We start from the raw sequence: 12694 nt of genomic DNA on the forward strand, positions 1-12694 counted from the left end.
AACCCCACCAGGGCCACTTGCTCCTTGCCCCCGTCCCCATCCGCCTGGAATGCTCTCCCCACCACCCTGACCTCTGCATGGCTGGCTGCTTCTCCCATCGGGACCTCTGGTCAGAAGTCCCCTCCTCAGGGACTGCCCGCCGGTCCCCACCCTGCAGCCCTGTTTTGTTTTCTTCACAGTGCTTACCACGCCCAGAAGCCATCTTCTGTATTTATTTGGTCTCCTGTATGAGGACCAAGTCTCATGTGTTTCATACTCGAAGGCACCCCAAGGGTGAATCAGAGTGTAACAGAGACTGCACACAGAGGATGCTCAGTAAACACTCATAAACAGATAAACAGGTGGCCAAGCCCCGGCTCCAGGCATCCTTTAGGGAAGAGCTAATGCATCTTTGTTGTTATATAATAAAAGAGGTGGAACCCCAATGGTGAAAATTCCACGACGTTTTTGCCAACCATAAACCTGGGAAGCCTTTCAACCCATCTTGGGAGGAGGAGGGGGGTGTCACCTCTTTACCCCGTAATGGCTCATAGATGGCTCTCCTCAACCTCCTTCCCCACCCACACCTGTCAAAAGCTGCTGGGTTTAGACGCCCGTGTTTCTGTTCCGAATTACCGATTGTTTAATATTCAAGAGATGGCATTAAATAAATATGTGCACAATTATGTAATGTGTTTGGAGACAACCTGGTTAGTCCCAAAGTGCTTGGGCAAGAAACAAAACTTCGGCATGGTAAGAGATCTGGGTGATCTCTGAGGGCTGAGGAGAGAGGCATGCAGCTGGTCTGCCTGTCTGCTTCCTCCCTTATGTGGGTCTGGAGTCACTCATCTTCCTCGATGCCGGCAGGGTAGGGTAATAGAAAGTGAGCTCAGAATCTCTGAGTTGCACCCTGGCTCTCCCAGCTCCTGGCTGAAAGTTACTTCTCTCTGGGTCTCAGTGTTCTCACCTGTGAAAGGGCTGACAACACCTTCTGGGAAGGTCACCTGAGATCCTGACTCTGAGCTCTAGCTCAGAGGCTGTTCTTTCGGAAGGTAAGTTGCTTCTGATGCTCAAAGATGAGCAGTGTGACCTCTGTTCCCTGACAGGGGTGGGTCTGGGGGAGCAGGCATGGACTTTGAGGTTCTTAGGTATATAACGCAGGGCGGATCGAGCAAGGCAATAACAGAGGCCCAAAGAAAGGGCTTTGGGAGAACAGAGGAAGGTGTGGTTAATCCCAGCTAGGAGCCAGAGAAATCTCACAGAGCTGCAATATGGGCTGGCTCTGGAAGGCTAGGCGGCATTTTGACCCCAGAGAGGGCTGCCCCATTTAACTAACGTGCACTAGGCAACTAGCATTTATTGAGCACCTACTTTGTTCCAGCTACTCTTCTAATCATTTTACATGGATTATCTTTGCTTGACCTTGACAAGAGGGAGATGCTGCTGCCGCCCCATTTTACTGACGAGGGACCTGAGACTCAGTTCACTGTGTGCAGTGATGCTGCCTTCCTTCTACGCTTCCTAGCTGTTCTCCCTATTCAAACGCAGAGACACGTGGGGGGATTTCCCCACACCTGCACAATGGTGCATAAATAATTCAAGTGTCCCTGCTAGAATGGCAGAAGGAAGGCAGCTGCTGTCAAACACTGTTTTCCTGCTTATCAGACCCTCCATCAGCACTCCCTGCAAGGGTGCTCTCTTTCCAGATCTTCCCCATCTCCAGCTCCAGCAAAACCCCAGTCTCCAACTCACCCCTCCACGTCTTCTGGTTAAATGAAAGGCGTCAGGGTTTGGAAAATAGGGCCCATGTCTTGCCAGCTCTGGGGACTGGGTGACGAAGTTCAGCTCTGGAAAAGGGGAGATGGCATTGGTTAGGGGTGGGTGACCCAATGGGGACTCAAGTCAGGAAGGAGTAGGAAGGGAACAGCGGTGTGGAGCGTCCCCTGTGTGCTGGCACTGGGCTAGTGCCAGGGTCAGGTCGGGTGGAGATGGAAGAGAAGCAGGGGAACGCTGCCCCTGCCTTCTCCATCAAGACCTGCCTGGGGGGCTTCCCTGGTGGCGCAGTGGTTGAGAGTCCGCCTGCCAGTACAGGGGACACGGGTTCGTGCCCCGGTCCGGGAAGATCCCACATGCCGCGGAGCGGCTGGGCCCGTGAGCCATGGCCGCTGAGCCTGCGCGTCCGGAGCCTGTGCTCCGCAACGGGAGAGGCCACAACAGTGAGAGGCCCGCGTACCGCAAAAAAAAAAAAAAAGAAAGAAAAAAGACCTGCCTGGGTGGGCTTCACCCCTCCCAGGCCCCATCTCAGGGGAGCTAGTCTACTGCCAGCAGGCTGTCAAGGTGGGGTCTCCCTGTCCTCTGTCTGCTGTCTGGTGTGGCCTGCAAGGGCAGAGGGAGTGAGGCAGAGTGGTCATGGGCATGTGCTCTGGAGAGACAGAGGCTCTGGGGCTCGTGGCTGGACCTTTCCAAGCCTCTGTTTCCCCATCTGCAGGATAGGATAATAATATCTATTTTTACATGCACTTGTGTGTACGTGCGTGTGTGTGCGTGCAGTTTTATCATGTGTGTAGTGTTACGTAGCCACAATCACAATCAAGATACAGAACTTTTTGCCACCATAAGCTTCCTTGGGCTGTCCCATTATAGTCAGCACCTCCCCCCACCACGCCGCACGCATCCCTAACTCCTGGCTATCATGAATCTGTTCTCCAATAATGCTGCTTTTTTAATGATATCTATAAATGGAATCATGCTATGTGCGACCTTCTGGGACGGGCTTTTTTCACTCAGCACAATTCAGTGGAGATTCATCAGGTTGTTGTGTGTCTAGACAGTTCAACCCTTTTTATGGGTGAGTACCACTCCCTCATGTGGGTGGACCGTAGGTAGCTTAATCATCTATTAAAGGACATCTGGCTTATCTCCAATTTTTGGCAATTATTAGTAAAGCTACTATAACCTTCTGTACAGGGTTTTTGTGTGAACATAAGTTTACATTTATTTGGGATAAATGCACAATAGGACAGTTATTGGGTCACATGGTAGTTGTATATTTAGTTGTTTTTTTTTTTAAAACAAACTTCCCAATGGTTTTATAGTACCAGTTTACATCCTGCCTACGATGTACGAGTGAAGCAGTTTTTCTGCATCCTCACCAGCATTTGGTGGTGTCATTTTTTATTTTAGCTGTTCCGACAGGTGTGTAATTATATCTCACTGTGGTTCTAATTTGCCTATCTTTAATGACTAATGATGTTGAACATCTTTTCATGTGCTTATTTGCCACCTGTATATTCTCTTCATAGAAATTTCTCTTCATGATTTTTGTCCATTTTCTAATTAGATTGTTTGATTTCTTTTTATGGTTGAGTTTGGAGAGTTTTTTATACATATCAGATACCAGTACTTTGGGAGATTTTGTGGTTTGCAAATATTTTCTCCCAGTTTGTAGCTTGTCTTCATCTTTTTAACAGGGTTTTTTTGGTTGTTTGTTTTTGTGGATCATGAGCTTTTAACTTTGGTGAAATCCAACTTATCAATTTTTTTCTTTTATGGATCATGCTTTGGGGTCAAGCTTAAGAACTCTTTGCCTAGCCCTAGATCCCGGAGATTTTCCCCTTACATTTTTCCCCTAAAAGTTTTATAGTTTTAATTTTATAGTTAAGACCATGACCCATTTTGAGTTAATTTTTGTATAAGGCATAAGACTTAGATAGGTTTTTGTTTGTTTGTTTGTTTGTTTTTCTTTATGGATGTCCTATTGCTTCAGCACTAGTTATTGAAGAGGTTATCATCTTTCCTCCACTGAACTGCTTTTGCACCTTGGTCAAAAGTCATTTGGGCTTATTTGTGTGGGTCTACTTCTGGGTCCTTTATTCCATCCCATTGCTCTATGTGTCACCTCTCTGTTGATACCACAAAGTCTTGATTTCTATATAATAAATCTTAAAATCAGGTAGACTGACTCTTCTTACTTATTCTTTTTCAAGACCATTTCAGCTATTCTAGCTCCTTTGCTGTTCCATATAAATTTTAGAATAACCTTTTCTACATCTACAAAAATGTTGGGGGATCTTGGTAGGAACTGCAGAGAACTGACATCTTTACTATGGTGAGTCTTCCAATCCATGAACATATATGTTGCTTCATTTTTTTAGATATTTTTAAATTTTTTTCATCAGTTTTTTTTTGTAGTTTTCAGCATACAAATCTTGTACATGTCCTGTTAAATTTACACCTAAGTATTTCATTTTCTGAGTGACTGTAAATGGCACTGCATTTTAAATTATTGTGCCCACATGTTCATTGCTAGTATACAGAAATACAATAGATTTTTGTATGTTTATCTTGTACCCTATGATCTTCCTGAAATCACTTATTACTCCTAGGAGGTTTTTTTTTTCTTTAATAGATTCTTTTGGATTTTTCATGTAGATGATGAAGTTAGCTGCAAATACGGACCGTTTATTTCCTCCTTTCCAATCCATACTCCTTTTCTTGTCTTGTTGCATTGGCTAGAACTTCCAGCACGATTTGAATATAAGCGGTGAGAGCTAACATCTTGCCTTATTCCGAATTTTAGGAGAAACCATTCAGTCTTTAACCATTAAGATAATATTACCTGTAGTTTTTTGTAGATGTTCTTTATCAAATTGAATGAATTCCCCTCTATTCCTATGTTTCTGAACATTATACCATGAATGGTTGTTGAATTTTATCAAATGTTTTTCCTGCATTGATGGATTTATCATGTGATTTTTCTTTAGACCATTAACATGGTCAATTATACTAACTGATTTTTAAATGTTGAACCAACCTTACATTCCTGGAATAAACCCTATTTGGTCATGATGCATAATTGCTTTTATACATTGCTGAATTTTATTTGCTAATGTTTCATTAAAGATTTTCACATTATATTGATGAGGGATGTTGGCCTGTAGTTTTTCTTTTTGGTATTGTCTTTGTCTGGTTTTGATATCAGGGTCATTCTAGCTTCATAAGATAAATTGGAAAGTGTTCCTTCCTCTTCTGCTTACTGGAAAACATTGTGTAGAGTTGGTGTTAATTTTTTAAGCATTTGGTAAAATTCTCCAGTGAAACTATCTGGTCTGGGGATTTCTTTTTAGGGTATTTAAAAATTAAAATTCCTCAATAATTATAGTGCTATTCAAATTATCTATTTCATATGGGTGAACTGTAGTAGTCTGTATTTTTTGAGGAACTGGTCCATTTCATTTAGGTTGTCAAATCTATGTGCGTAGAGTTATTCATAGTATTCCCTTACCATCCAATTGTGTACTTGCAAGGTCTATAGTGATATCACATTTCATTTCTAATTTTGGTAATTTCTCTCTTTCCTTCTCTTTCTTTCTCTCTCCCTGTTAGTCTTGCTAAAGTTTTGTCAATGTTGTTGATATTTTCAAAGACTCAGCTCTTTGTTTCATTGCGTCTTCTCTATTCATTTTCTGTTCTCAATTTTACTGATTTCTGCTCTTTATTATTTCCTTCCTCCTGCTTGATTTGGGTTTATTTCGCTCTTCCTTTTTTATTTTGTCAAGATGGATCTTAGATTATTGATTTGAGGCTTTTCTCTTTGCTAATTATGCATTTAGTACTAGAAATTTCCGTCTCAGCACTGCTTTAGGTATGTCACACACATTCTGATATGTTGTATTTCTATTTCAATTCAGTTCAATATATTTAAAAATTTTTCATTTAGACTTTGTCATTGACCCATGGATTATTTAGATGTGTATTATTTAGCTTCCAAGTGGCTGGAGATTTTTCTGTTATCTTTCTATTATTGATTTCTTGTTCGATTTTACTGTAATTGGAGAACACATTCTCTTTGATTTAAATTCTAATTTTGCTGAAGTTTATTTTATGTCCCAGAATATGGTCTATCGCGGTGTATGTTCTGTGGACACTTGAAAAGAATGCGTTCTATAAATGTTGATTTGATCCTGTTGGTTTACGGTGTTGTTGAGTTCTTCTATATCCTTGCTCTGATATTCTGTCTAATTGCTCTATCGATTATTGAGAGAGGGGTGTTGAAGTCTCCAACTATAATTGTAGTCAGTTCCATCACTGTTTGCTTCACATATTTTATAGCTCTGTTGTTTGGTGCAGATACATTTAGGATTGCTATATCTTCTTGGTGGCTTGACTCTTTTACTGTTATATAATATTCCTTTCTTACTCTAGTAATTTTCTTTGCTCTGAAGTCTACTTTATCTGATATTAATATAGCTACTCCTATTTTCTTTTGATTAATGTTGGTAGGATATACATTTTGTCTATTCTTTTACTTTCAGCCTGCCTGTATTATTATATTTGAAGTGAGTTTCTTGTAGATAGTATATGGTCAGGTCATGTTTTTCAAGCCACTCTGTCAATATTAGTCTTTTAATTGGTCTATTTAAACCATTTACATTTAATTTAATTATTGATACATTAAACTTTAAGTCTGCAATTTTAATTTTTGTTTGCTACTTGTTCTTTCTACATCACTTAAAACTACATCAGAAAGTGTTATAATTTTTGCTTCAATTGTCAAATATAATTTGGAAAACTCAAGAAGAGAAAGAAAGGGTCAATTGCATTTACCCATATTGTTGCTTACCATATTTTTTTTCCTTCCTGATGTTCCAAGATTCTTTTTTTTTTTTCTTTAGTATGCAGGCTTCTCACTGTTGTGGCCTATCCCGTTGCGGAGCACAGGCTCCGGACGTGCAGGCTCAGTGGCCATGGCTCACGGGCCCAGCCGCTCTGCGGCATGTGGGATCTTCCCGGACTGGGGCACGAACCCACGTCCCCGGCATCGGCAGGCGGACTCTCAACCACTGTGCCACCAGGGAAGCCCCAAGATTCATTTTTTATTGTTTATTTTCTGTTTAGGAAACTTCTTTTAGCACTCTCTTAGGGTAGGTCTTCTGGCAATAAATTCTCTCAGTTTTTCTTCATCTGAAACTGTCTTGATTTCCCCTTCATTCTCTTGTTTGTTTGTTTGTTTTTTGCGGTACACGGGCCTCTCACTGCTGTGGCCTCTCCCATTGCGGAGCACAGGCTCCGGACACACAGGCTCAGCGGCCATGGCTCACGGGCTCAGCTGCTCCGCGGCAGGTGGGATCTTCCCAGACCGGGGCACGAACTTATGTCCCCTGCATTGGCAGGTGGACTCTCAACAACTGTGCCACCACGGAAGCCCCCCCTTCATTCTTGAAGAATATTTTTGCTGGATATAGGATTCTGAGTTGACTTTTCTTTCCTTTCAGCATTTGAAAAATGTTGTGCAACTTCCTTCTGGCCTCCATGGTTTCCAATGAGAAATTCACTGTCACTTGAATTGTCTCCCCCTTATAGATGAGGTGTCATTTCTCTCTCACTGCTTTCAAGACTTCTGTTTTGTTTTTAGTTTTCAGAAGTTCACCTATTTTTTACCTTGGTGTGGATTTTGTTGAGTTTATTCTCTTTGGAATTTTGCTCAGCTTTACGAATCTGTAGGTTTATGTTATTTGCCAAATTTGGGAAGTTTTCAGCCACTATTTCTTCAAGTATTTTTTCAGTTTCACTTCCTCTCTTATCTCCTTCCAGGAGTCCAACGACATAAACATGAGATCTTTTGTTACAATCTCACAGGTCCCTGAGGCTGTGTTTACTTATTTATCTTGTGTCTATTTTCTCTTGGTTATTCAGCTTAGGTAACTTCTATTGTCCTATATTCCGGTTCAGTGATTCTTTCCTCTGTCCCCTCCGGCCTTCAGTAAAGCACATCCATTGAATTTTTCTTTTAAATTTCAGTTATCATATATTTCAGTCTAAAATTTCTATTTTGTTCTTCTCTGTGCTTCTGTTTCTTTGCTGACACACTATTTTTTTCATTTGTTTCAAGTGTGTTCATAGCTGTTTCTTGGAGCATTTTTATTTTATTTATTTATTTATTTTTTTTGCGGTACGTGGGCCTCTCACCGTTGTGGCCTCTCCCGTCGCGGAGCACAGGCTCCGGACGCGCAGGCTCAGCGGCCATGGCTCACGGGCCCAGCCGCTCCGCGGCATGTGGGATCTTCCCGGACCAGGGCATGAACCCGCGTCCCCTGCATCGGCAGGCGGACTCTCAACCACTGCGCCACCAGGGAAGCCCTCTTGGAGCATTTTTATGATGGCTGCTTTAAAATCTTTGTCAGATAATTTCAACATCTCTGTCATCTTGGCGTTGGCTTCTATTGATTGCCTTTTTTCATTCAGTTTGAGATCTTCCTAGTTCTTGTTATAAGTGAATTTCTACAGAAACTTGGGCATTTGGGGTATTATGTTATGAGACTGGATCTCATTTAAACCTTCTGTTTCAGCTGGCTTCCTCTGACACTACTCCAGCAGAGAAAGGGGGTTGGTTGGGAAATCCAGCTCCCCATCAGGCTCCCACTGATACCTCCATGGCTGGGAGGTACAGGAGTGCCTTGTTACTGCTCCCAGTGTGGTCTCTCCACTATCATGACAGGGACTGGGGTGAGGTCTTGTCACCACGCAGTGGGGAATGAAAATCCTGGCTCCCTACTTGGCCTTCTCTGACACCACTCCCGTGGGGGACTTGGGACGCTTCATTACAGTCTGGTGAAGGGGGAAGTCTAATCTCCCCACTGGATCTTTGCTGGTGGGGGTGGAGCCACAATGTTTTCTATGGTGTTTAGTTAGAGTAGAGCAGTTTTTGCCTAAAAGTGTCTGTTCTGCTAGGCTGCCCCTTTCCTGGTTTCTGTTGGGGCATTTTTTTGCCTGCCCATTGGCATTTCCTCATTTCTGGCTTCTTCAGCTCCAACTCTGGGCTATATGAGGCAAAAAGAAAACTCACCAGGAACTCACTGCTATGCTGTTTCTTGGGTCCCCAGGTCCCAAGAAGCAGGTCTGTCTTCTCTCTATCTTTTAGAATTTTCTTATGCTTATTTTGTATAGAATGTCTAGGGTTCTCAGTTGCACCTAGGGACAAGTACCTTTACTCCACCATCCCGGAAGCAGGAGCCCACCTGAAGCCCTCTGAACGTGTGCTTTCCAGCTCCCTGGAGTTTTCCAGAATCATCTATATCGTCTTAACACAGCTAAACAAATCAGATTTTCTAAGATGCCTGTCATTTCCCATGGGCTCCCAGCTTTCTACCTGACCCAGGTGAATGCCTACCTGTCCAGTCAAGGACCCGAAGGACTCCGGGCTTTTAGGAGGCCTTTTCCTTTCAAAGCTGTAGGTGGTAATGGGTGACCTGGAGCAGAGCCCCAAAGATGCCGATTTGTTAAAACTAGAAATCCTGCTGGGCATCTCTTTCAGGGTCTCTAGGTCTAACCTTCTGAGGTCTCTTCAGGGGAATACAGGGATCTGGGCAGTGTCGCTAATCAAAAATGACTTAAGCCAGGGCATGAAAGTTCATAACCTTGCCTCATTCCCCACCACAGCTGGTTCCTCTTGCCTGGGCTGTGCATTACCTTTCACAAAAGGCTCTCAAGTCTGTACCTTATTTCCTTCCCTCCCCAGCTCTGGGAGGCAGGAAGCTCCCACCACCCTTTATGTGTAAAGTGCCTGGCTTCTAGAGGTCAGTGAGCTATCCAAGGCCACTTAGTTCCACACTGGCAGAGCTAGAATCACACCCAGGTCTTGTCACTCTGGCACCAAGGTCATTTTCGAGGCCTCAAATCATCTCCGTATTTTTTATCTAGGTCAAAATGGTTCTCAAAGTGTGGTCCACATGCCCGTGAGGGTTCCCAAGACGCTTACACGGGGGGCTGAGAGATCAAAACCATCTTCCTAATAACATTTAGATGTTATTTACCACCTTCACCTGTTGATATTTGCACTGCTGGTGCAAAAGCTGCTGGTGCCCTAGCATGAATCAGGGAGTGGCACCAAACTGTACTAGTCGTCATCCTATTCTTCATCACCACACGCGGGCGGTAGAAAATGCCAGCTTCACTAAGGAATGTCCCGGATGAAGCAGTAAAAATGATTAATTTTATTAACTCTCAACATGGGAACATGGAATGGGAAATATATGCATCAAGCATTCTGCTGTAACCCAAGTATGATGGGTGTTGGAGGAGAGGTTCTCCTATGAGCATTTGAGTTGTGAGCTGAACTTGCCTCTGTTTTCACCAAACCCATTTTTACATAAAAGAACAACTGACAGACACACAATAGTTATTCAGACTTGGGTATCTGGCAGACATTTTCTCAAAAATGAACAGAGTGAGCCTATCATTTCAAGGAAAACAAATGAAGTATTTGTTGCCAATGATAAGATTTGAGCTTCCAAAGTGAAAATTAGAATTTTGGAAGACTTGTATGTGCCATCATGAACTTGACAGCTTCCCCAATACTTAGAGACGTTTCTGATGAGGTCAGTGCTAAGATAACAAATGTGACATTTTATGATATTGTATCATGAAATACACAAACATTTAAAAGATCTGCATAACTCAATGAGCCAATATTTTCTAAATGACCAGTGCAGGATGTCGCAAAACCATGCATAGGTAAGAAAATTCATCAAAGCGAAAGAAAAAAAATGGATTATAATGTACAATATGAAAAGTTCATTGTCATGGCTTCAGATTCTTCATTGCAACTAATTTAAAAAATGCTGTCTGCTCTGGGCTGAATTGTGTCCCTCCCAAAGTTCATATCTTGAAGTCTTAACCTCCCAGTACCTCAGAATGTGACTGTATTTGGAGATAGGGTCTTTTAAAGGGGCGATTAAGTTAAAATGAGGACATTAAATGGGCCCTAATCCAAAATGACTAGTGTTCTTATAAGAAGAGGGTATTTGGACACACAGAGAGATACCAGGGATGTGCACACAAGAGGAAGGACCCTGTGAGGATATAGTGAGAAAACAGCCATCTGCAAGCCAAGGATAGAGGCCAGCAAGCCTTGATCTTGGGCTTCTAACTGCCACAACTATGACAAAATACATTTCTGTTGTTGAAGTCATTCAGTCTGTGGTATTTTGTTATGGCAGCCCTGTAACTGAGCAGGACCCTGTGGGGCCTTCTTGCAGACAGACTCCCCCCACCATGTCCCCCCACCTCTTGTTTATAAAAAAGTTTTAGCTTCTTAGGCCTTCCCCGAGTTCCAAAGAGCAAATTTAATCAGAGAAGTGAGAAAATGCAGAAACAAAGGAAAACAGTCAAGCAAGACAAAATAATAACAGCTTAGCCATAAAACAAAGTCAAGGACCTTTAGTTCTTCTTCAAGGGCTCTAGGTAATCTCTTGAGCCATATCCTTGAGTTGTTTTGTGGATACTAAAATCCCCTCCAGGTAGAAGAAGCTAACTGCATGCTGACCACCAGCATGTAGACCCCAGACCGGTTGAAACCAGAAGGATGATGATGTTAACTCCTGAAAAGCCACCCTATTACCTCACTACCAACCAATCAGAAGAATGTCCACAAGCTGATCAAGTACCCTACAACCCTCACCCCTAATGTTGCCTTTCAAAACCCTTCCCCAAGAGCCATAGAGGAGTTCAGGTCTTTTGAACACGAGCTTCCCATTCTCCTTGTTTGGCCCCATATTGGGTGCTTTGCAATAAGTGCTATACTTGCCTTTACCACAACCTGGTGTCAACAGATTGGCTTTACTGTGCACGGATGAGTGGGCCCAAATTTGGTTGAATAACAGCCCTAGCAAACGAATACGTTATCACTTGTTGAGTTTGGGTGTAGTATCAAAGAAGGATATCTACAATTATCTGAACGGCTATTAGAATCCTCCTCCCTTTCCCACAACATATCTCTGTGAGGCTGGAATTTCTTCAAACACAGTAAGCCAAACATCACATGGCAACAGATTGAATGCTGAAGCAGATGAGAATCCAGCTGTCTTCAATTAAGTCATTAAAAAGACTTGCAAAAACATAAAACAACACTACTGTCCTAGTTGTTTTTTTTTTTGGAAAATATAGTTATTTTTCATAAAGTATGTTACCATAATGGATTTATTATTGTTATTTTTAAAAGAATTAACATACAAGTATTATTACAATCTCAGTTTTGACTTCGAATATGGTAAATATGAAGAGATAATATTCACATAAGCACAACTCTTTGGGGTCCTCAATCATTTTTAAGAATGTAAAGTGTCCGGAGACAGAAAGTTGGAGAATGGCTGATTGAGGTCAGAATTTCCCCAACCCGGGTCAATCAAATATGACTGTCAAGATGATTACTATCTGTCCTTTAATCAATCTCATTTTCTCTTAATAGCTTGCCTTATTAAAACTTAAACACATCTATTTTAAAAGGAAAACCAGTGCCACTCACCACAAATAAAAGATGACCACAACAGAAAAATTATAACAGGATGTCCTGATGTTTAGTGGATTCTATTGCCTGCCTGAGGCCCTGAGCCCAAAGGTGGCTTGCTCTCTGCCTAGAGTCTAGCCAGTGTTCAGGCAGGGAGGGGGCCATAATTAAAGACACACTAGTTCCAGACAGAACCTTTAGCCTTGAGGTGACCTGGAAGACTGAAAGAGAACTGGAAACAGATGAGTTTTCTCACCAGGTGATGGGCTGTTATTTCATACCACCTAGTATCCTCTTAGGTACCATCAGGGGTATACCATCCACAGTTAGGGATACTCAGATTTAATGGCACTGAGGCTAAAGGGGGAGGGACAGTGATTCCCTTCACAAACAGTGCTTCTGCCTCCTTGAAGGCGGGCAGGGGAGAGGGTT

The 12694-nt window shown here is 42.5% G+C and overlaps 1 protein-coding gene across 1 annotated transcript in view; it reads right to left on the minus strand.

The window, feature by feature from the left end:
- The window catches only part of ATP2B2 (ATPase plasma membrane Ca2+ transporting 2), a 402426-nt gene that overhangs the window by 187684 nt on the left and 202048 nt on the right, over positions 1-12694 (minus strand). The window contains exon 5 of the mRNA XM_079933858.1: positions 1732-1826. The gene's annotated coding sequence lies outside the window, so the exon portion shown is untranslated. The remainder of the gene's footprint in view (positions 1-1731; positions 1827-12694) is intronic.

Source organism: Stenella coeruleoalba (assembly GCF_951394435.1).
Source record: "Stenella coeruleoalba genome assembly, chromosome: 10".
In the NCBI taxonomy this organism is placed as follows: domain Eukaryota; kingdom Metazoa; phylum Chordata; class Mammalia; order Artiodactyla; family Delphinidae; genus Stenella; species Stenella coeruleoalba.